The sequence below is a fragment of the Bubalus bubalis genome, chromosome 8 (genome assembly GCF_019923935.1).
Source record: "Bubalus bubalis isolate 160015118507 breed Murrah chromosome 8, NDDB_SH_1, whole genome shotgun sequence".
Lineage (NCBI taxonomy): Eukaryota > Metazoa > Chordata > Mammalia > Artiodactyla > Bovidae > Bubalus > Bubalus bubalis.
Window position 1 is genome coordinate 5,852,442 of NC_059164.1, and position 24,259 is coordinate 5,876,700.

At 39.9% G+C, this 24,259-nt stretch overlaps 1 protein-coding gene across 2 annotated transcripts in view; it reads right to left on the minus strand.

Annotated features, from left to right (window-relative positions):
• The window catches only part of VWC2 (von Willebrand factor C domain containing 2), a 130,980-nt gene that overhangs the window by 74,196 nt on the left and 32,525 nt on the right, over nt 1–24,259 (minus strand). The window lies entirely within an intron of this gene.

The window sequence follows — 24,259 nt, forward strand, 5'->3', positions numbered from 1 at the left end:
ACCAGTGAAGTTGAAGGTGTATCAGTAGACATCATCTAAGCAAAAAACAGAAAAGAAAAAGGTAAAGGACTAATGAAAAGATTCTCAAAGCCCTATGAGACAATTTAAGACATTTTCACATGTGTACTTGGAATCCAAGAAGGACAGAAGAGAGAAAAAGAAGCATAATAAATAACCAAATAAAAACTCTCACAAATTTGGTGAACTTAGCAAGGTGGTAAGACAATGATTAATAAACAGAAATAAAATGTATTTATATCTTGAAGCAGCAAGCAAGTGGAAAATAAAATATAATGGCATTTGCATTTAATATTAGGGAAAATCATATAAGAAACTGAATGAACAAAAGTATTGCAAGACTTACACAATAAAAACTATAAAACTCACTGAAAGAAATTACAGACCTAAATAAATGGAGAGAGATGCTATATTGGTGAATTGGAAGTCTCAATTAGGTCAAGGTATGTATTCTCCACTATTAATCTATAAACTCCATGCAATCTTAATCAAAATCCAAATAGGTTTCTTGTAGAAAGTTGATTTAAATTTCTTTATGACAATGCAAAGTCCAAAGCAATCTAAAACACACGATTTATAATAATTCCAAAAGAATGCAGAGTCCAACACTAGCAGAAGTATCAGTGGATCAGAACAGATGGTCCAAAAATAGGCTAAACTTACATGGTGAATCGATTTTTGACAAAAATGTCAAGGTAATTAAATGGAAATAAGATAATCTTTTCAACAAATGATTCTGGGACAACTTGGTATCAATATGCAGGAAAAAACAAATACTACCCCTTACCTCCCACCACTACTCCAAGTATGAACTACAGATGATGTGTCTGAGACATGAAATTCTAAAAAGAGAAACTTTAGCAATTTGAGTTAGTCAAATGCGCCATCGATAAGATACAAAAAAATATAAACCACAGAAGGAAAACTGATACTGTCAGTTAGTGTAGTTCAGTCGCTGAGTCATGTCCAACTTTTTGCAATCCCATGAACTGCAGCATGCCAGGCTTCCCTGTCCATCACCAACTCCCGGAGCTTGCTCAAACTCATGTCCATTGAGTCAGTGTGATGCCATCCAACCACCTCATCCTCTGTTGTCCCCTTCTCCTCCTGCCTTCAATCTTTCCCAGCATCAGGGTCTTTTCTAATGAGTCAGCTCTTCCCATAAGGTGGCCAAAGTATTGGACTTTCAACTTCAGCATCAGTCCCCTCAATGAATATTCAGCTCTGATTTCTTTTACGATTGACTGGTTTGAGTCTCTTACTGTCTAAGGTCTCTAAAGAGTCTTCTCCAACACCCAGTGCAAAGCATCAAATTTTTGGCTCTCAGCTTTTTTATGTTCCAACTCTCACATTCATACATGACTCCTAGAAAAACCATAGCTTTGACTAGACGGGTCTTTGTAGGCAAAGTAATGTCTCTGCTTTTAAATATGCTGCCTCAGTTTGTCATAGATTTTCTTCCAAGGAGCAAGCGTCTTTTAATTTCATGGCTCCAGTCACCATCTGCAGTCATTCTGGAGCCCAAGAAAATAAAGTCTCTCACTGTTTCCATTGTCTCCCCATCTATTTGCCAAGAAGTGATGGGACCGGATGCTATGATCTAGTTTTTTGAATGTTAAGATTTAAGCCAGTTTTTTCACATTCCTCTTTCAGTTTCATCAAGAGTCTCTTTTAGTTCCTCTTCACTTTCTGCCATAAGGGTGGTGTCATCTGCATATCTGAGGCTGTTGATATTTCTCCTGGCAATCTTCATTCCAGCTTGTGCTTCATCTGGCCTGGCATTTTGCATGATGTACTCTGCATATAAGTTAAATAAGCAGAGTGACAATATACAGCCTTGATGTACTTCTTTCCCTACTTGGAATTAGTCCATTATTCCATGTCCAGTTGTAACTGTTGCTTCTTGACTTGCATACAGATTTCTCAGGAGGCAGGGCAGGTGGTCTGGTATTCCCATCTCTTTAAGAATATTCCACAGTTTGTTGTGATCCACACGGTAAAAGGCTTTGGTGTTATCAATAAAGAAGAAGTAGATGTTTTTCTGGACTTTTCTTGCCTTTTTTATGATGCAACAGATGCTGGCAATTTGACCCCTGGTTCCTCTGCCTTTTCTAAATCCAGCTTGAACATCTGGAAGTTCTTCATTCATGTACTGTTGAAACATTGCTTGGATAATTTTGAGCATTAATTTCCTGGTCTGTGGGATGCGTGCAATTGTGAGGTAGTTTGAACATTCTCTGGCATTGCCTTTCTTTGGGATTGGGATGAAAATTGACCTTTTCCAGTCCTGTTGCCACTGCTGAGCTTTCTAAATTTGCTGGAGTACTGAGTGCAGCACTTTCACAGCATCATCTTTTAGGATTTGAAATTTCTCAGCTGGAATTCCATCACCTCCACTAGCTTTGTTTGTAGTGATGCTTCCTAAGGTCCCCTTGACTTCGCATTCCAGGATGTCTGGCTCTAGGTGAGTGATCACACCATCGTAGTTACCTGGGTCATTAAGATATTTTTTTGTACAATTCTTCTGTGTATTCTTGCCACCTCTTCTTAATATCTTCTGCTTCTGTTAGGTCCATATCATTTCTGTCCTTATTGTTCCCATCTTTGCATGAAATGTTCCCTTGGTATCTCTAATTTTCTTGAAGAGATCTCTAGTCTTTCCCATTCTATTGTTTTTGTCTATTTCTTTGCATTGATCAATTAGGAAGGCTTTCTTATGTCTCCTTGTTATTATTTGGAACTCCGCATTCAGATGCATATATCTTTCCTTTTCTCCTTTGCCTTTCACTTCTCTTTCTTAGCTTTTTAAAGACCTCCTCAGACAACCAGTTTGACTTTTTGCATTTTTTCTTGGGGATGATTTTGATCACTGCCTCCTGTAGAGTATCATGAACCTCCGTCCATAGTTCTTCAGGCACGCTCTCTATCAGATCTACTCCCTTGAATCTATTTGTCACTTCCACTATGTAATCGTAAGAGATGTGATTTAGGTCATACCTGAATGGTCTAGTGGTTTCTCCTACTTTCTTCAATTGAAGTCTGAATTTGGCAATAAGGAGTCCATGATCTGAGCCACAGTCAGCTCCTGGTCTTGTTTTTGCTGACTGTATAGAACTTCTCCATGTTATGCTCCAAAGAATATAATCAATATGATTTCTGTATTGCCATCTGGTGAAGTCCAAGTCTAGTGTCATCTCTTGTGCTGTTTGATGTGGGCATTTGCTATAACCAGTGCATTCTCTTGGCAAAACTCTGTTAGCCTTTGCCCTGCTTCATTTTGTACTCCAAGGCCAAACTTGCCTGTTACTCCGGGTATCTTTCGACTTCCTACTTTTGCATTCCCATCCTCTAAGATGAAAAGGACATCTTTTTGTTTGTGTTAGTTTTAGAAGGTCTTGTAGGTCTTCATAGAACCATTTGACTTCAGCTTTTTCGGCGTTAGTGGTTGGAACATAGACTTGAATTACTGTGATATTGAATGGTTTGCCTTGGAAATGAACAGAGATCATTCTGTCATTTTTGCGATTGCATCCAACTATTGCATTTCAGACTCTTTTGTCGACTGTGAGGGCTACTCCATTTCTTCTAAGGGATTCTTGCCACAGTAGTAAATATAATGGTCATCTGAATTACATTCGCCCATCCCATCCATTTTAGTTCACCAAATCTTCAAATGTCAATGTTCGCTCTTGCCACTTCCTGTTTGACCACTTCCAACTTACCTTGATTCATGTAATGTTGTTTTTTACAGCATTTGACTTTACTTCCATCACCAGTCACATCTACAACTGGGCCTTGTTTCTGCTTTGGCTCAGCCTCTTTATTCTTTCTGGAGCTATTTCTCCACTCTTCTCCAGTAGCATATTGGGCACCTACCAGTCTGGGGAGTTAATCTTTCACTGTCATCTCTTTTTGCCTTTTCATACTGTTCATGGGGTTCTTAAGGCAGGACACTGAAGTGGTTTGCCATTCCCTTCTCCAGTGGACCATGTGTTTTCAGAACTCTCCACCATGACCCATCCGTCTTGGGTGGCCCTGCATGGCATGGCTCATAGTTTCATTGAGTTAGACAAGGCTGTGGTCCATGTGATCAGTTTGGTTAGTTTCCTGTGATTGTGGTTTTCACTCTGTCTGCCCTCTGATAGATGAGGATAAGAGGCTTGTGGAAGCTTCCTGATGGGAGGGACTGGCTGTGGTGGAAACTGGGTCTTGCTCTGATGAGTGGGGACATGTTCAGTAAATCTTTGACCCCATTTTCTGTTGATGGGTGGGGCTGTGTTCCTTCTCTGATACAGTAGATGCCACTAAAATTAAACTGCCACCAAATTAAGTACCTCTGCTCTTTGAAAGATGCCATTAAGAGAATGAAAATGTAATCTACTGACTGAGAGAAATATTCACTATATATCAAAAGATTTGTATCAATCTCTTTAAGTCAATAATAAGGATCAAATAACTCTATAAAAATTGAGCCAGATTTGAAAAGGCTCTTCACAAAATGAGCTGTACAAATGGTAATTGCCTACATGAAAAGATGCTCAGTAGTCCAAAGGAAAAAAGCAAATTTACCTCTACTAGAACTACCAGAATTTCTAAAAGTAAACACTGCCAAACCAAACGCTGGTAAGTCTGTGGAGGTAATGGTGTAATATGGTGTGTGACAAGGGTTGTGTTGACCCTGTTCTGAAGTTGGGGCTGAAATCTCTCAAGTACCCTCCCTGTGCAGTAACTAAGCTCCCATCCTAACTTCTTCCCTTCTCAGGCTCTGACACTCTTAAGTTAGAATACACATGCTCCACCTGCCCCAATACTTCACACGCAGGAATGGTCTCTTCTTACGGAGACCACAGAATTATTCAAAATCCCCAACTGCTAGGAAGCCAAGTTGCTCCACCTGCAGGCCAACTCAGTTCAGTTGCTCAGTCGTGTCCAATTCTTTGTGACTCCATGGACTGCAGCATGCCAAGCTTCCCTGTCCATCACCAACTCCCAGAGCTTACTCAAATTCATGTCCATGGATTCGGTGATGCTATCCAACCATCTCATCCTCTGTCGTCCCCTTCTCCTCCCACCTTCAATCTTTCCCAGCATCAAGCAGGGTCTTTTCAAATGAGTCAGTTCTTCCCATCAGGTGGCCAAAGTATTGGAGTTTCAGCTTCAGCATCAGTCCTTTCAATGAATATTCAGGACTGATTTCCTTTAGGATTGACTGGTTTGATCTCCTTGCAGTCCAAGGGACTCTTGAGAGTCTTCTCCAGCACCACTATTCAAAAGCATCAATTCTTTGGTGCTCAGCTTTCTTTATAGTTCAACTCTCACATCCATACATGACTTCTGGAAAAACCATAGCTTTGTTGGCAAAGTAATGTCTCTGCTTTTTAATGTGCTGTCTAGGTTGGTCATAACTTTTCTTACAAGGAGCAAGCATCTTTTAATTTCATGGCTGCAGTCACCATCTGCAGTGATTTTGGAGCCCAAGAAAATAAAGTCTCACTATTTCTATTGTTTTCCCATCTATTTGCCATGAAGAGATGGGACCAGATGCCATGATCTTAGTTTTTTGAGTATTGAGTTTTAAGCCAACTTTTTCACTCTCCTCTTTCATTTTCATCAATGAGGCTCTGTAGTTCTTCCTTGCCTTCTGCCATAAGGGTGGTGTCATCTGCATGTCTGAGGTTATTGATATTTCTCCCGGCAATCTCTATTCCAGCTTGTGCTTCATCCAGCCTGGCATTTTGCATGATGTACTCTGCACAGAAGTTAAATAAACAGGGTGACAATATACAGCCTTGGCGTACTTTCTTCCCGATTTGGAACCAGTCAGTTGTTCCATGTCCAGTTCTAACTATCGCTTCTTGACCTGCATACAGACTTCTCAGGAGGCAGGTCAGGTGGCCTGGTATTCCCAACACTTTAAGAGTTTCCCACAGTTTGTCATGGTCCACGCAAAGGCTTTGGTGTAATCAATAAAGCAGAAGTAGATGCTGCTCTGGAACTCTCTTGCTTTTTGGATGATCCAGCAGATGTTGGCAATTTGATCTCTGGTTCCTCTGCCTTTTCTAAGTCCAGCTTGAACATCTGGCCATCCAAAACCTGCAGGCCATCTCCATGTATAAGTTTCCCCAGGTTCCTGTCACTCTGCCCCTGGAGGCAACCTCTCTGGAGTGGTAAGTGACAAAGAGTTCTGCCTTTCATCATTCCAATGTCTTTCTGTTGTGTTCTTCCATTCAGGGACCCAGTATCATTTAATTATGAAACAGAATGGAGCATTCATATTTATTGAAGAGAAAGCAAAATGGAAAAGTCACTTTGGAACACTGGTGGGCAGTTTCTGACAAAGTTGACCATGTGCATACACTCACACTTAGAAGTTTCAATTCCTAGGAATCTACCCAAGTTATCACACTTCTGCACAAAGGCTTATATGTCAATGTTCGTATCAACGTTATTGGTATTTGTCAGAGATGGAAAACAACTCAAAAGTCCATCAAGTGGTATATTGATAAATTGTGGTATACTCATAAATGGAATGCAACAAATATGTGGTTTATCCATACAATGGAATATAAGAAACAAGTGTATTTGTACAATGTAATTCAGTAAGATGTAGTTTATACATACAATGGAATATAATAAAATGTGGTATATCCCTACAAAGGAGTATAATAAAATGTGGTGAGCCCCTATACTGGAATATAATAAGATGTGGCATGTCCATCCAATGAAATATAATAGGATATGGTGTGTTTTTATGGTGGAATGAGACCCAACAAGAAAAAGAATGTGACGGATACATGCAGCAGTAGTGTGGATGGCTCTCAGAGCATGACACATGAAAGAAGCCCGCAGAGATCCATCTCTCTGACTGCAGTCACATGAAACTCTACAAAAGGCAACTTAAAAACACCGTCACAACAGAAAGCAGGTCGGCCATTGCTTGGGAACAGAGTGTATGGGTTAGGGGGTTAGGGATGAGAGCTGAGAACGGAACTGCAGAGCCAAAAAGAGGCCTTTTCTTATATGCAACTTAAGAATGCTAAACAAAACAAACAAACAAACAAACCCATACATTAAAAGTAAAGTAAAAACACTACATAATTTATATATGATGAAGCAAAACTGACTGAACCATGAAGAAAAATCTACACAGACAAACTTGTTAAAGCCACCCTTATTTTCCTAGTTAATTTATCATTTACTACCCTTAGCCCCAAACTCTGTCTTGTCAACTCTTCAAAAACATATGGTTTATTTGTCCAAAGGTAGAAGAGCCTCCTCCTTGATCACTTCATCGGATCTTTAACTCTCTTGTGAAGGCTCCCATATATGTGTCAAATTTTAATAGAGTCTGTATAATTTTCTCCTTTGAATCTGTCTTTGTCGGTTTTCTTTTCAGACACAGCCATGAACCTGAAGAGGATCAAGAAAATTTTTTCCTCCCTTACTCTAGGAATAATTATTTTTGGTATAGTTCATAAAATCTATTCAATTTCTTAACTACATAATCTCAATTTGAGAGATCTTTTTAAGTTGCCTATTATTTTAAATATTTCATCAAATTATCTGGAATTTTTTTTCCAGTTACATTTTATGTTAAATGGGAGACATCCTTCTTTTTAATTGTTACTTTCATGGATATGCCAACTATTTTCACAGGTAACATCTTTACAACACTGTATAGGAATTTTCCTTAATAAATAGGTTTGAAGACAAAAATCATCAAGTAATTAATTCATCTCTGTTTATGATTTTTTTTTTGAGTGTTCACTGAATTCAAATGTTAGAAAAGTCATGGGCTTTCTCAGTATAGAATATCTAGAGATCCAGCAAAACATATAAGCTCAATCAAAACATTCTACCCACAAACTGATATAGCCGAAAACACACTAAGAAAATTTGAAAATTAAATCTTAAACATACGTGGGGGCCACTGTATGCTTGGCTCAGTTGCTCTGGAGACAGCACTGTCTGGTTCACAGGTTTTGTTGCAACAATGGTAATTTTTTCAGACCTCAAAAGCAGATTTTTTCTACTTGTTGAATTCTGATTAAGGATCTCCAGTTGATTTTGAAAGAAACATGCAGCCAAAATACAGAGAATTCATCTACAAAAATAAGTCAAAAATTGTTTTCAAGCACTTAGCTTGACTTCACAGTGGTTCTTCCCAGGTTCAAAAATTTCTAAAGAAAAAAATCCAGCTGGCAAAAGAAGCGCTATTGCCAAGCTGAGTTTTTATTCACAAAAAAGACATGCTTAGAAAATTATTTAATAATTTTGACAATGATAGCTTCTGTAGTTATTTCTAGCATATCAATTTGTTGGGATACAATTATGAATAACATATGCACCACAATCAACTTCAAATCTACCCAACTGATTCCTTAAGTTAGGTAGGTCATGTTTTTATAATGATGCTCTTTTCTGCAAAAGTGAATTCATAGTAGCAGTTAAAAATAATTTTACTTTCAACATCGAACTTCTCAAAATGCACCTAAAATAGAATTAGCAATTGCACTAGATGTTTGTCTTTGATGAAATTAATTTCCAAAAGCTTGGCCCTGATTCCTGAAACTGCATTGTAAAAAAGTCAACTGACTTTGTTTTTGAAAATAGCTGAATTGATCTATGTGAGGCATAGGAAATACTGATATAACACTGACATTATTTAATTTTTTACTGTTTTTCTATTTCTATTGGAGACAACTTATTGACAGCTGTTGTTTTACTTTCTGTACAAATACATGAAACGCTGTGGTTGAAAAGGAGTAATGTTAATCAAGATTAAGTTACTCTCAGTGAGAACTCACAGCTCAGAGAATGACAGCTTTGTCACGCCTTCTATTGTCATGCCTATTAAATCACTGTCTTAAGACGGTCTTCTTAAAATCACTACCAGCTTATGAACTAGAAGCTAATGCTTCTTAAACAGGTGGATGTTTTCTAGTTTATTCCTATGTGTTCAGTGAGTTTACTGCAACCCTCCAAAATGACTAGACAAAGTTTGTGCGAATTGCAAGTTCATCACCAATAGCTTTGAGAAACAGAAAATCAATATTGAAGGTTTTTTAAATGTTCATTTTCTTCCTAATTTCATTCCTTTAAAAATTTTTGTTTAAGCCTGATGCTAAGAAAATCATTAATAACTGGATGAGCCACAAGGGAAGACCAAGAATATTGGAGTGGGTAGCCTATCCATTCTCCAGGGGATCTTTCCAACCCAGGAATCAAACCAGGGTCTCCTGCATTGCAGGCAAATTCTTTACCAGCTGAGTTATCAGGGAAGCCCTATTTGCTAAACAGTGAAGCGTTATTCAGACTTGCATGACAAGGGTGCAGGAGTCAGGAGAGTAGCGGGGCAAGGCTCAGCTGCTCATTCCCGTCCAATCACCTTCTCAGGGAGCCCCATCCTGCCAGACTACTGCTCCCTTGGGGCACGTGCGTGTGCTAAGTCACTTCAGTCGTGTCCGACTCTTTGCGACCCCATGGACTGTAACCCACTAGGCTCCTCTGCCTGGAGAATCCCTTGGGGTAGAACTGGCCTTTTTCATCTTTTTAGCGGTGGCAACCCACTCCAGTACTGTTGCCTGGAAAATCCCATGGACTGCAGAGCCTGGTAGGCTGCAGTCCCTGGGATCGCTAGGAGTTGGACACGACTGAGCGACTTCACTTTCCCTTTTCACTTTCATGCATTGGAGAAGGAAATGGCAACCCACTCCAGTGTTCGTGCCTGGAGAATCCCAGGGATGGGGGAGCCTGGTGGGCTGCCATCTATGGGGTCTCACAGGGTCGGACACGACTGAAGTGACTTAGCAGTAGCAGCAGCAATTTCAAAAAAAATTTTTGAAATTTTGGATTTTTGCCCATTTAATAAGGTGTTGTAAATTACTGTAAGTTTAAATGATGGGGAAGAAGAGCCAATTTCAGCTTTTCTGTGCATTCCCTGTATATGAACACACCATCAGAACACAGAACAAAAACCAGGTTCTTGTGTGTTTGATTAGAATTTGTGAAGAAAAGGTTAAGCATTTCCCCCACAGGTAAAAGAGCACTTGGAGGGCGCTGGATTTCAGTTTTCTTTCTTTTTTTAAAATAAATTTACATTCTTTCCAAATTTCCTCCAAAGTAAGACCCGACTGGATGAAAATAGCTTTCCTTAAAACAAATATCCTTTTATTCCCACCGCCACCCCACCCCGGCTTATAAAATCTTAATGAATGAGCCCTTCCTGGAGGCTTTTCATTACTCAGGGGCCAGAGGGAACAGTCTTACATCTTCATTATTTCGATGTTGTATCTTACATAATGAACAGCAGGCGGCCTTGGTGATCATGATTTCCTGGAGCCTGGGGTTTGAAGCAGTTGGTGTGAGATGTTCCTGGCACTCAAGATGGGTCAGTGCCCGGAGAGACAGTGGGGCTGAGGGTCAGGAAGGTATTTACCAGAGCTGAAAAGACAAAATTTCCTTCCAGGGTTTCGGGAGCTTGGTATGCTCACTCTTTCAAAGTCAGGGCAGGGAGACTGGTCTTATTTAGAAGGAAATAAGATCCCGGAGACATATAAAAAATACTGTAATTAACATTTTATTCTCAACAGCTAAGAATGGACAATAAAGCAAGCAATTCCCTGGCCTCGGGGCCATTCACGGCTGCACAGGAAGGAACCAGCCATCGAGGCATCACTCCTGGGGGAGCCAATGTCCAGGGCCGCAGGGCTCTCTGTGAAGGAAGGTGAGAAGCGTGTGTAATAGAGGACACAGGCGTGGGCACTGGCCCAGGAAAACAGGTCTGTTCCAGAGTGTTCTGATGCACTCCAGGTGGAGGGAGCAACCGCAGCAGAGCAGGTGAGTGATACGGCCAAAGCTCTGGGCAGGGTCCGCCCAAGCAGGCAGGGCCTGCGGGAAAGTGGGAGGCTGTGTGCTGGGCCTCTCCAAGGGGTGGCGAGGGGCCTTCAAAAATCTAAATAGTAGGAGATAACTGAATTTGGGACTTTTAGGGGGAAATGTATGATACTTTTGAAAATATCAATCACTTATTTCCTAAGGCATAGCCCTCCTTTAAATTTTATATATATTTTGTTGTTATTCAGTCGTTCAGTCACGTCCGACTCTTTGTGACCTTATGGACTGCAGCCCCCCCAGGCTTCCCTGTCCTTCACCATCTCCTGGAGCTTGCTCAAACTCATGTCCATTGAGTCAGTGATGCCATCCAACCATCACGTCCTCTGTCGTCCCCTTCTCCTCCTGCCTCCAGTCATTCCCAGCATCAGGGTCTTTTCTAATGAGTTGGGTCTTTGCATCAGGTGGCCAAAGTATTGGAGCTTCGGTTTCAGTATCAGTCCTTCTAATGAATATTCACGTTTGACTTCCTTTGGGATGGACTGGTTGGATCTCCTTGCAGTCCAAGGGACTCTCAAGAGTCTTCTCCAACACCACTGTTCAAAAGCATCAATTCTTTGGTGCTCAGCCTTCTTTATGGTTCAATTCTCACATCCATACATGACTACTGGAAAAACCAAAGCTTTGACTATACGATTTCGGTGTTCTTGCCCGAGAAGATGAGCGCACATCCTTCTAGTCCACCATCTTTAGTATACATACATACATATCTATATATATACATGGCTTCCCAAGTGGTGCTAGTGGTAAAGAACCTGCCTGCCAATGCAGGAGACATCAGAGATGCAGGTTTGATCCCTGGGTTGGAAAGATCCCCTGGAGGAAGAAATGGCAACCCATTCCAGTATTCTTCCCTGGGAAATCCCATGGACAGAAGAGGCCGGTGGGCTACAGTCCATGGGGCTGGTCACCAAGAGTCAGACTCAACTGAGCAAATGAACATTATATATATATATATATAATTTATAAAGGCAACTTCATATATATTTTCCCCCATTTTGTTTATCCCCTTTGACATAAATGAAAGTGAGGTCCAGACATGCAGCACAGGAGGGTGGGGGAACCCAGAGCCAGCAACCCTGCTGCCTGCTCTAGGCCCCTGGGGAGGCTCCAGTCCCCCTGCCTGGATTTTACATGTCTTTCCACTCACTTTAGGGGAAGGTGATATAGGATATTCTTTCTGTAGGTATTCAAAGAGGAAGTGTTTTTAACTTTTATCTTGCTAATTTATGGAATGACTTACTGATATAATGAAGATGGGGGAAAAAACAAGCAAACATCTGAATTAACCAAAGAAAGGAATCTTGTTCCTTCCATGTCCCCAAAGTGGATTGTTGAGTAAGGCTGCCTGGGACAGGTTTGCATTAGTGTCAAAGAATAATAGAGTTGTTATTATTGTGAGACACTAAATATATAGTGTCAGTATATACATAGTGTCAAATAATAATAGAGTTTTAGCACTGAAGGGCTCTTCAAGTCATCTGGTCCAATTGGAAAGTATTTACTAATCTCTGAATCGGGGTCCTCAGCCACTGAAAACTGCTGAGGAATAGTTCTAATGGTCAGAAGAGACTGCCGGGCATTGCATCACTGTCTGCCCTCCTTCAAAGTCCAGCCATCTTTACTCAGTCCCCTCCAGAGGACCTGGATGCAGGAGTACCAGCAACTGGTGCTCTCGAGGGATGAAGTTTAAAGTGTTCTTTGGTACCCACCAGGACCGCATGGCCTCAGGCGACCAAAGCATTGTTCAACTACTGCATTTTTATCCAGTGCTATGAGAATCAGGGCATCACATAGGTTAAAATATAGACAGTCTATTCAGGGGCCTACCTCTCTTATTGTCTAAAACATGGGAGTGCTCCTGATTAAAGAATGGTGATGTCTCTCTCCCTACAATAATGCTTTACTCAGCGATGGCTGATGTGCTTCCCATAGACACTCAGCGAATGTGTGATTAAAGATAAATTCAGTTCACAGCTGTCAGGATTACCAAATTGTAACTGCTCTTAAGTGAAGGCATTTATCTGAGAAAAGATGAGATGCAATTTTCAGAACCAGTGGTTTATGGGTACCTCCCAGGGTAATGGGCTCTTTTATACCTGGAGTTTATCTTCCTGAAAGACAAATAAGAGCTTTGGGTTTTGCTGTTAGTATAAGAGCAGAATGTGTCTGCTGATCATCAGAGAGGATATTTGACATCTCATGGACGTACCCATTGAAGGCCTTTGAGGAGAATATTCATTGGCTTGTTCTCTTCGAGATGGAGACAGATTGGGTGAGCTGTCCATGGGGCTATTTGTCTAAAACTGTCGGCCACTGACAGCTCATTTCTACCAGAACACATCCCATGGAAGGGTTCTGAAAGCAATTCAACTTACCTCTGGTAATGGCACTATTGATCAAGCTGTGGATGGGGTGAAGGTACCTGCCCGCCTTGGATGAATGGCTTTATTGTATCTTGTGACAATAGATTTCCCTTTTGCTGAGGACACAGGCTGGAGATAATGTGAGACAACTGTATTAATGACCAAGTGGCTTTTAACAGATGAATGATGGTGAGGGAGTATATATGGATAATCTTACAGAGGACAAATAATCTTGCTTGTGAAATACAGCTGGAAACGTGACCTCTTTTACAGCTGAGGTCCTCACTCCTGGCTGAGGCTGGACAAGCTGCCACAGCATTTGTGGTACAAATTTAGGGTTTCCTTGAAAGAAAAACTGGTGAAAGAAAAACATGTGGAATTTTTAGGAAGCACAACATTTTTTTTTAAGTCTTTTAAAAACTATTTTTTAATTGGAATATAGTTGATTTACAGTGTTGTGTTAGTTTCAGGGATAGAAGAGCAAAGTGATTTAGTTCTATGTACATATATACATTTCTAGTTTTCTCAGAGTCTTTCCCCATATAGGTTATTACAGAGTATTGAGTAGAATTTCCTGTGTTCTACAGGAGGCCCTTGTTGACTATCTATTTGATAAGAAGCACAATTTTAAATGGAGCCCCTAGGAAGCCAAGGACGGGAGAAAATGGCTCTGAGGCTTGACTGGGCAGCAGGCACTTTGCATTTAATCATCATGACAAGTCTGGGATAAGCATGATGACCTAGGGATAAGCATCCTTCATCCTAAGTAGGTGAAGACAAAAAGCAAGTCCAGTCAGGGGACAGGGGTTCAGCTGGAGACTCATGTGTCCAGCTCCAAAGCCAGGGTTTTCCATGCTGCTCCTCCAGGTTTAGTCTAAGTCGACAGCTGCACTCGCTGGACAAAGACTATCCGTGAATCATGGCCTTTGTTCCAACAGAACCTTCAACCTTTCCTTCCGAGCACCCTGGGTCTTGCCAGCAGAATAACTGCTTCTGTTCAAATGCAAGTGCGCCTCTCCCACCCTCCAGGCGCTTCTCTGGTGCCTTGCTACCTCGAGATTAAATCTGACCCCCTAATACGGCCTAATGGTCATTCGAGAGCTGGTTTGTGCCACCCCCCTGCCCCCGCCTCTCAGGACCCAGCCGTGCCTCCACTTGCAGGCCTGTGGGGCTATCCCAGCCCACACACAGGGGCATCTTCACCCCTCCATAGCCCGCAGGACTGCAGTCCTCCCTGCCCCATCACAGCCTCCTTCCCCAGCGAGGTCACTCGGGTCCCTCCTGTGATCTTCTCCATTTGCTGTCTTATCTCCTGGCACACAGCAGAGGATCCAACAGTACCCGCTGATTGGATGAATGAAACTCACATAAACCCACCTCCTTACTTAACTGTCAAAAAGCATCCATAGATACAGCTACACTTAATATGCTCATTTTCCAGAAAGGATTACAGAGAAATGAGGTTACTTGATCAAATTCTTATTCTGAAGACTGCATTGTATTCCAGGGCAGTCCAATAATTGTTTTTTTAATATGATTTTTAAAAATCTTTATTTATTTATTTTACTTAGGTGCAGCACACTGGCTTAGTTGCCCCTCAGCATGTGGGATTGCAGTTCCCAGACCAGGGATGGAACCCTAGTTCCCTGCATTGCAAAGCAAATTCTTAACCACTGGAGCACCAGGGAAGTCCCCAGAAATTGGATTCCACATCAATGACTTTCAACCATCAAGAACCACTCAACCTTCTCTTTAAAGGTATTTTGTTAAGAATGTAAAAGAGTAGAACACATTGAAAGAAAAATATCATCAAGCTATTGTCGAGTTTTTGGGCTTAATACTCAAACCATGGACACTGTCTTCTATAAATTAAATTAATACAAGGCTAGCAATTTTATCACAGAACCAGAGGTTTCACATTATATATGACCTCCTATAAAACAACATGGCGATATTATCAGAGTGATAAAAATGTTCCAAGCCTTTGCCCTAATCATCTCACTCCTGGGAGGTTATCCTTAAGAAATAATTCATGTGTGGCGGATTCATTTTGATATTTGGCAAATCTAATACAGTTATGTAAAGTTTAAAAATAAAATAAAATTAAGAAAAAAAAAAAAAAAAGAAATAATTCAAAGCAAACAGAGCCGCACACTTGGCGATGTTTCCTGCAGTTTTCCCCCTACTTTCCTCACCACTTTCATCATTATTCAAGGAAAGCAGCAGACAATATTTACAGACCACTTCCCCTCTAGTTGATGAACTCATTAAGGGCAGGAACCTGACTCATCCTTGCATGTGATGGAAAATATATAATAAGTGCCTCCATGTTTTATAAAAGCAATAAATATGCACACACACACACACACACACAGACTCCTCTACAAAAGTCCAAAAAAAAAGAGTCAAATATTCAACAAAAGAGTAGTTTTAATTACCTGTCTCCACCTTTCCCATAAGAAGACAATGTGATTCAAGCTCTGGGCTGTGAGAAGGACCCATAGGGGAATTAACCTGCTTCAGGAAGCAGGTTAGTGAAGGTTTTCTGAGTAAGGACATTTGTGCTTACGTCTTTATAAGGAAGGGGCTCCAGGCCTGGTCCTCTGCAAGTTCACAGAGCATCATGTAAAGTGGCCGAGCCTCGTGGAGACTGGTCTATGACCTGAGTCCTAGCACCGTCTGAAATCTAAGGTCAGATGCAGCTGGACTCTAGGAAACACGCAAATAAAGCCAGAGTCGTGCATTTTCTGCCTAGAAGTTTCAACACGCACTTCACTCAGAAAAGCACTTCATTGTGATAATCAGGCAACAACCACTTTGTGGCAGTCTTTTAAAAACTGAGAGTATGCCCAATGTTTGCAAACAAAAGTGTCATTTTAAGCTATCCACAAATTTGCAATGAGGAGCTGATGATTCAAAGATCTCCCGAGGAGATGCGAAACAAATTAAGCTCCTGGATTCAAGAGATCAAACCCGACCCATCTCTTCTCTTGGTCTAACGTGTCAGAAGTGAAGAGATCTGAGAGCCGTCTGAGCTCAGGACACCGAGGACCCTGATCTGGCGTGGACCTTCGCAAACCCAGAGCTGATCTTAGTTCACAAAGGATGAGGAACACTGTGGGGCAGGTGAATGCTTCTGTAAAACATAAATATGGGTGCCCACTGGGTTTTGTGAGGATTCATGGAATAGCCTCTGAATCATCGCTCCCACAAAACCAAAGTGTAAGTCAATACACGGAATAGAAATATGCTAGCACTTTGGAGTTGAGCTCTTGGGAAATTCTAACAAGGAGGTGAATAACGTTTTTACATTAAAAATACTGAGAAGGGAGTTAAAAAGTATAAACTTTGAGCTGTAAATTTAAAAAGTCACAGGGATGTAACATACAGGATGGTGATTTTACTTAATACTGTGTTGTGTATGTGAAAGTTGCTGAGGTTAGGTTTCAAAAGTTCTCAAAAAAAGAAAAAATCTGTAACTGTATGGTGATGGACGTTAACCACTGGATGTAAATCAATTTTGTAAAAATTTTGCACAATACACAAATATCAAATCATTAAAATATATTTAAAAATGCCATTTGCAGCAACATGAATGGACCTAGAGATGATCTTACTAAGTAAGTCTGAAAGAGAAAGATAAATATCATATGATATCATTTATATGTGGAATCTAAAATATGACACAAATCAACATATCTACAAAATAAAAACAGACTCACAGACATATGGAAAAGACTTGTGGTTGCCAAGGAGTTGCGGGGGAGAGGGAAGGATTAGGAGTTTGGGATTAGGAGACGTAAACCAGTATACATAAGATGGATAAACAACAAGACCCTACTGTATAGCACAGGGAACTGTCTTCAATATCCCGTGACAAACCACAATGAAAAAAATATATATATATATCTGTATACCTGAGTCACTTTGGTGTACAGCAGAACTTAAAACAACATTGTAAATCAACTATACTTCAATAAAATTGAAAAACAAAGCACACCAAACTGGGGAAAAATATACCACATGCCTCATATCAGCAAGTTACTAAATCACTGTGATCAGATTTAAACTGTCTTCATTTTAATTTTTTGTTTAATATAAAAAAATAAGAATAGTAAACAATTCTACGCCCCCAAAGACTGTAAATTGGAGTGATAAAAAAATTTAATTATTTTTAGGAAAATTGTTCAGCAGAAAGTGATTTTCTCTGGGGCATTTCTTTTTGTAGGACTTTCTTTTATCAGGACTTCCTTTTCTGCATCGGCTACTAGAAAACTTATAGTCATCTCTGCAGCCTGTCTCTAAAATGAGCTGTTGAAACACAGGGTGTTGGGGAGCAGGGATCTGTACTAAACCATTCAACCATCTCAAGGCATCAGAGTCCTTTTCAATGAGTTGGCTCTTTACATCAGGTGGCCAAAGTATTGAGGCTTCAGCTTCAACATCAGTCCTTCCAATGAATATTCAGGGTTGATTTCCTTGAGGATATACTGGTTTGATCCCTTTCATGGATCACAGCCTTGTCGTGGCAAAGGGGTTGGCATAACTCAATGAAGCCTAGAGCCATGTCGTGCAGGGCACCCAAGACAGAGGGGTCATAATGTCGAGTTCTGAGAAACTGTGGCCCACTGGAAGAGGCAATGGCAGCTCACTCTGGTATTCTTGCTGTGAGTACCCCACAAACAGCATGAAAAGGCAAAATAAGATTACATGTTACATATTTCTATAAACTCTGAAATCTCTAGAAAAACCACAAAATGCTTCACAACCTCAAAAAGATCTCATTCATGCTGAAAGTTGCACAGCTCCAAAGTATGCTTCTTTTCTTAAATTTGGGAAGACAAACCAAAGAGTGAGAAGATAAGTACCTCTAAGCAACAGTTTTCCAAAGATGGTCCCAGACCAAGAGCACCAGAAGCACCCAGGGAGGCACATGCTAAAAACGCAAACTCTTTGGCCCCATTCTTGTGCTTAGTTGCTCAGTCATATCCAATTCTTTGCAATCCCAAGAACTGTAGCCCCCCCCCCAGGCTCCTCTGTCCATGGGATTCTCCAAGAAAGAATACTGGAGTGGGCTGCCATTCCCTCCTCCAGGGGATCTTCCCAACCCAGGGATCGAACCTCTGTCTCCTGCATTGCAGGTGGATTCTTTACTGTCTGAGCCACCAGGGAAGCCCTCTCTGGCCCCAGCCCAGACCAGCTGGATCCAGAACTGTGCAGAGTGGGAGGCAACAGTGAGTCCATGTTATAATAAGCCTTGCAGGTGATGCTCACTAGGCCTGAATGGAGTGAACACTGCATTCTGGGGTCTGGGATCCCCAAAGAGCACAATATTTGCATGAGATCTGGAGGCAGCCAGCAACCTCCGTTCTCAGGGGATCTGCAGCCCTGTGTCCTAGGAAGCTGGATCACCAAGAAGAGTCTAGAATGGCATGGGGAAGAGGCACTGAAGGAGGGAGAGAGGTGTCCACACTGTAAGTGAAGGGTAGAGAACAGGAGGTTTGCACATCTACATCAGGCATGGGGCTCCAAGCCCAGAAAATCTAGCAAAAGCTATAAACCTTTATGGGCTTGTGTGTCTGCAACTTTTTACAACCTCTAAGCCCTTCAAGGTGCATAACAGTATATACTTAGCAGGGTCTCAGCTAAGGCACCAGTGCAGGTTTGAAAGGCTTAAGGAAGGATGAAAGGCTGTGTAGTCAAGGCTGGCCTTAGAAATCAGCCAAGGGAAATTACAAAAACTGCACTGGGCCATCTTTTAAAGAGATCTGTCTATATTTCTAACGGCTTTATTGAGGCATATTTGAAATACTATAAAAGTCATAAAATGCAAGCATACAATTTAATGATCTTAGTAACCAACACAATTAATAAACATTCCATCACCTCAGTAAATTCTGTTAATCCTCTGTCTGATCCCACGGGCTTTCTCTCTGTAAAAAAAAATCTGTCTTCTCTACACATTCCGAATAAGTAAAATCATACAATATGTGGTCTCTGCAACTCGCTTCTTTCATTCAGGATGTTTTTGAGGTACAACCATTTTGTAGCATGTATTGTTTGCTGATTTCTTTAAGTTTTTTTTAATGTTGGCCATTTTAAGGTCCGTATTGAATTCGTTACAATATTGCCTCTGTTTTATATTTTGGTTTTGGGGCCACAAGACATGTGGCATCTTCGCTCCCACACCAAGGATCAAACCAGCAGCCCCTGCACAAGAAGGCACAATCTTCACCACTGGACACCCAGGGAAGTCCTTGATTTCTTTTAATAGACCCTGATGGGGAAAGATTGAAGGTGGGAGAAGGGGACGACAGAGGATAAGATGGTTGGATGGCATCACTGATTCAATCAACATGAGTTTGAATAGACTCCAGAAGTTGGTGATGGACAGGGAGGCCTGGCGTGCTTCAGTCCACGGGGTCGCAGAGTCGGACACAACTGAGAGACTGAACTGAATATTCTACTGCATGGAAATAAACACATGCTGTTTATCTATTCACCACTGCAGGACACTTGGATTATTTTCATTTTTTCAGCTATGAAGGATAATCCTGTCATGAATATTTATCTAACACCTTTGCATAGACATATGTTTCATTTTCTGGGATTGAATTCCAGGATGGAATTGCTAGGACAGATAGTAAGTTTTCTCTTCACTTTTTTTTTTTTTTCCTTCTCTTTTGGCCGCATCACAAGGCCTATGGGATCTTAGTTCCCTGACCGGGGATTGAACCTGGGCCCTGGCAGTGAAAGCTCTGAGTGCTAACCACTGGACTGCCAAGGAATTCACTTGCTTCATTTTATAAGAAAATGCCAAATTGTTTTTCAAAGTGTATGGACTATTCCTACCAGCAATGTGTTCTAGTTGTTGAGTCTAGTTTCTCCACATCTTCCACATCTTTGCCAATGCCTGGTATTATCTTTATTAGTAGTATTAAAACCATTCTAGCAGGGTACACTGGTATCTCACCGTGACTTTAATTTTTATTTCCCTAAGGACTAAGGAGGTTGAGAATATTTTTATGTGCTTATTTACATTTGTTTATCTTCTTTGCTGAACTATCCGTTCAAATACTCTGCTCAATTTTTATTGGGTTGTTTATGTCATTGTGTTATATGAGTTCTTTATACACAATGGACAAAAGACTTTTATCAGATATATAATTTGTAAACATTTTCTCACAGTCTGTAGCTTATATTTTCACTTTTGTAATCATATGTTCTGAAATATGGAAACTTCTCATTTCTATGGCATTCAATTTATCAGTTTTTTCCCCCTTTTATGGATTATGGTTTTGGTGTTGAATCTAAGAAGTCTTTACCCAACTAAATGTCATGATGATGTTTTATTTGTTATTATATAAAAATTACATAGTTTAAAGCCTTACATTTAATTCTGTGATTCATTATGAGTTAATGCTTGTATGTGGAGTGCTCTAAGCAAGGATCTAAGTTATTTTTTTTTCTTTTTACACAAGGGTATGTAATAGCTCCAGCCCCAATTTTTGAAAAGACTCATTTTTTCCCCACTGAAAATGCCTTTGTATGTTGGTGGAAAATAAACACGTAAGGATTTACATTCTGGACTTACTTCTAGACTTTCAATTCTGTTCCATTACTGCATGTCTATCCTTGTACTAACATCACAGTTTTCGATTATTAAGACTTTAGAGTATGTTATGAAATTGGAGAGCACCAATTCTTCAGTTTTGTTATTTATCAAATTGTTTTGTCTATCCTTTATGATCCATAGGAATTTTAAGATCAGCTTTTCAATTTTTGACTCAAAAAGTATGCTGGGATTTGTACAGAATTTCATTGAATTTATAGATCAATTTTGGAAGAACTGCAATCTTGATGATATTGAGACTTCTATTCATAAAATATCTCTCCATTTATCTATATCTCCTTTCTTTCCATAATAATGTGTAACTTTCAGTGTACAAATCTTGCACATTGGTTGTTAAATTTATTCCTTAGTATTCTACTCTTTTTGATGCTATTGCAAATGGAACTATTTTCTGTTTCATTTTTACTGTCTATTGCTAGTGGTTTACTGCTTGTTACCCAAAAATAGACTTTTTATACATTAATCTGATGTTATTCTTCATTAGTTTTAATAGTTGTGTGTGTGTGTATGTGTATACTTTGGAATTTTTCAAATGCAGAGTCATGACATGTCAGAGTAAAGGCAAATTTATCCCTTAATTTGCTTTATCATTATTTTCTTCTTTTTTTCCCCATCATGTAGAATATCCACTACAGTAATGTACAAGTGGCAAAAGTAGACAATCTTGCCTTTTCCCTGATCTTACTGACACAGCATCCAGTCTTTCACTATTATGCATGATGTTACCTACAGCTATGGATTATCCTCTGGTGGCTCAGAGGGTAAAGAATCTGCCTACAATGCAGGAGACCTGGGTTCAATCCCTGGCTTGGGAAGATTCTCTGGAGAAGGGAATGGCTACCCACTCCGGTATTGTTGCCTGGAGAATTCCATGGACAGAGGAGCCTGGTGGGGTACAGTCTATGGGGTCTCAAAGAGTCAGACACAACTGGGCAACTAACAGTTTACTTCGCATAGATTATTCTTAGCTGAACTTTATCAGGATGAGACATTTTGCTATTTTGTTGGGAGATTTAATCATCAGTGAGTGATGAATATTGTCAAATACTTTTCCTCCATTTTTGAGGTCATTATTTTTTATTCTTCATCTTTTTGATAATACACATATTACCTTGCAATCCTGAGATAAATTTCACATGGTTATATTGTATCATCCTTTTTATGGTGCTGAATTCAGATTGTCAATATTGTGTTAAGGAGTTTTCTACCTATAATCACAGAAAAAATTGATCTGTAGTTGTGTTTTCTGTGTGATGTCCTTGCTTCGCTTTAGTACTAGGGCCATAAGAATTCTCATTTAAAAAATTCATTTATTTGTTTTTCACTGTGCCACATCTTGATTGCTGTGCATGGGCTTTCTCTAGTTGCAGTGAGCAGGGGCTACTCTCAAGCTGCAGCACGGCAGCTTCTCATTGTGGGAGCTTCTCTTGTGGAGCACGGGCCCTGGAGCATGTAGGCTCAGCAGTTGTGGCACGTGGGCTCTGTTGTCCCACAGCATGTGGAATCTTCCCAGGTCAGGGCTCAAACCATGTCCCCTGCATTGGCAGGCAGATTTTCAGCCACTGGACCACCAGGGTCAACCACCTTGTCTATTTTCTTAGTTATTTTTCTAAGCATTAAAATATGCATCTTAATTTATCGTTATCTACTCCAGATTAATACTAGCTTAATTTCACTAAAATAGGAAATTCAATTTACTTTTCTCTTGTGGCTGTGTGCACCAAGAACATACCCTATTACAGAGTGTTACAAAAATAGTGGTGAGTAGCAACATTCTAGTATGTAAAACTCAGTGAGAAAACTTGTTTGTATGATTCGTGGAACTAGAAGAAGGACACTGAGGTCCACAGAGTGGGAATTCCTTTAAAATTTTCTCTCTCTACTCTTAATCCCTACTTTCCCATCTCTCTGTTTTGATGTGTTAGATTGGTTTATTCATTTGTCAGATATATGTATTGCATATTTTCCCTAACATGTGGGCTGCTTTGGATTGGTGTAATAGTGTTGTTTGATGAATAGAGGTTCTTAATTTTAATAAAATTCAACTTATCAATTCTTTCCATATATAAGTCTTTTAAGAATCTTTTAAAATTCAACTTTGTCGAATCAAAATTATAAAGATGTTCTCTGTTTTCCTCTGAAAGCATTATTTTAAATTTCATATTTAAATCTGTAATATATTTGGAATTGATTTTTTGGTACTATGTGAGGAAGGAGTCAAGATACCTTTATCTCCAGACTGCTATCCAACTCACCTAGTACCATTTACTGGAAAGATCACCTCCTCCCCTGTGCCACAGGATCAGCGTGATCATGCATCTGGTGATCTTTTATGCCTGAGTCTTTTCTGACTCTATTCTGTTCCCATTTGCCAGTTTTTTGATCTTTGAGACAATACCACAGTGTGTTCATCACTTTTATAGTATAGATTTTACAGCTCCGTTATTCTTCTTCAGTATTTCACTGGCTAGCTTTTAACTTCTGTATTTCCATGTAGATTTTAAAACCAACTTGGTAATTTGCACATAAAAGTCATTGTATTTATTTTTTATTGGCATTATGCTGAATACATAGATTTTGTTTACTTAACAGAATAATTTGAGGCTGCCATCATCTTTACGTTACTGAGTTTTCTGATTATTATATTGTCTATCCTTCCATTTACTGAGGATTTCTTTAATTTCTCTCAATAAAGCTTTAAGATTTTTAAGTGTGGCAATCTTGTCCAAGTTTGTTATATTTACTTCTAATTATTTGATATGTATGATGTTATTTGAAAGAGTAGTTTTTAATTCATTTCTATTTGTTTGTTGCTGGTATCTAGACATAACAGCTGATTTTTACATACCAGTTTTATAAAAGAAACAGTATAATCAAGTATTAGTTCTGATACTCATAGTTTCCTTTATTTTTTATGGACAAAATTGTAGTATCTTAAGCAATGACCAAGTGTTTCCATGAGATAGGTACTATTTCTTTGGTAAAAATTTTAGAAAAGTATAATGTTGAAGCCATGTGGGAATGGTCTTTTCCTTATGAGAAGGATGTCTCACGCACACACACATCATTCAATGCTGTGCAACTCACTACATGTGGTTTACTTATGATCTTATCCTGCTGTCTGAAATACATGAGAAAAAACCAAAATCCTACTGTGTCTAATTCTTAGTGCCTCTCACATATTTTCCAAGACAGTGCTTCTAATAATGTGAAATCTCTGTATTTATCTTAAAAGTTTCGTAAAAACTGTCCTTTTCCTCTAAAAAATAGCCATCCTCATTCTCTGGTGGAAATAAAGCTGTAAATAACTAACATCAAGTAGCACTGAATACTTCAGGGGGATACACAA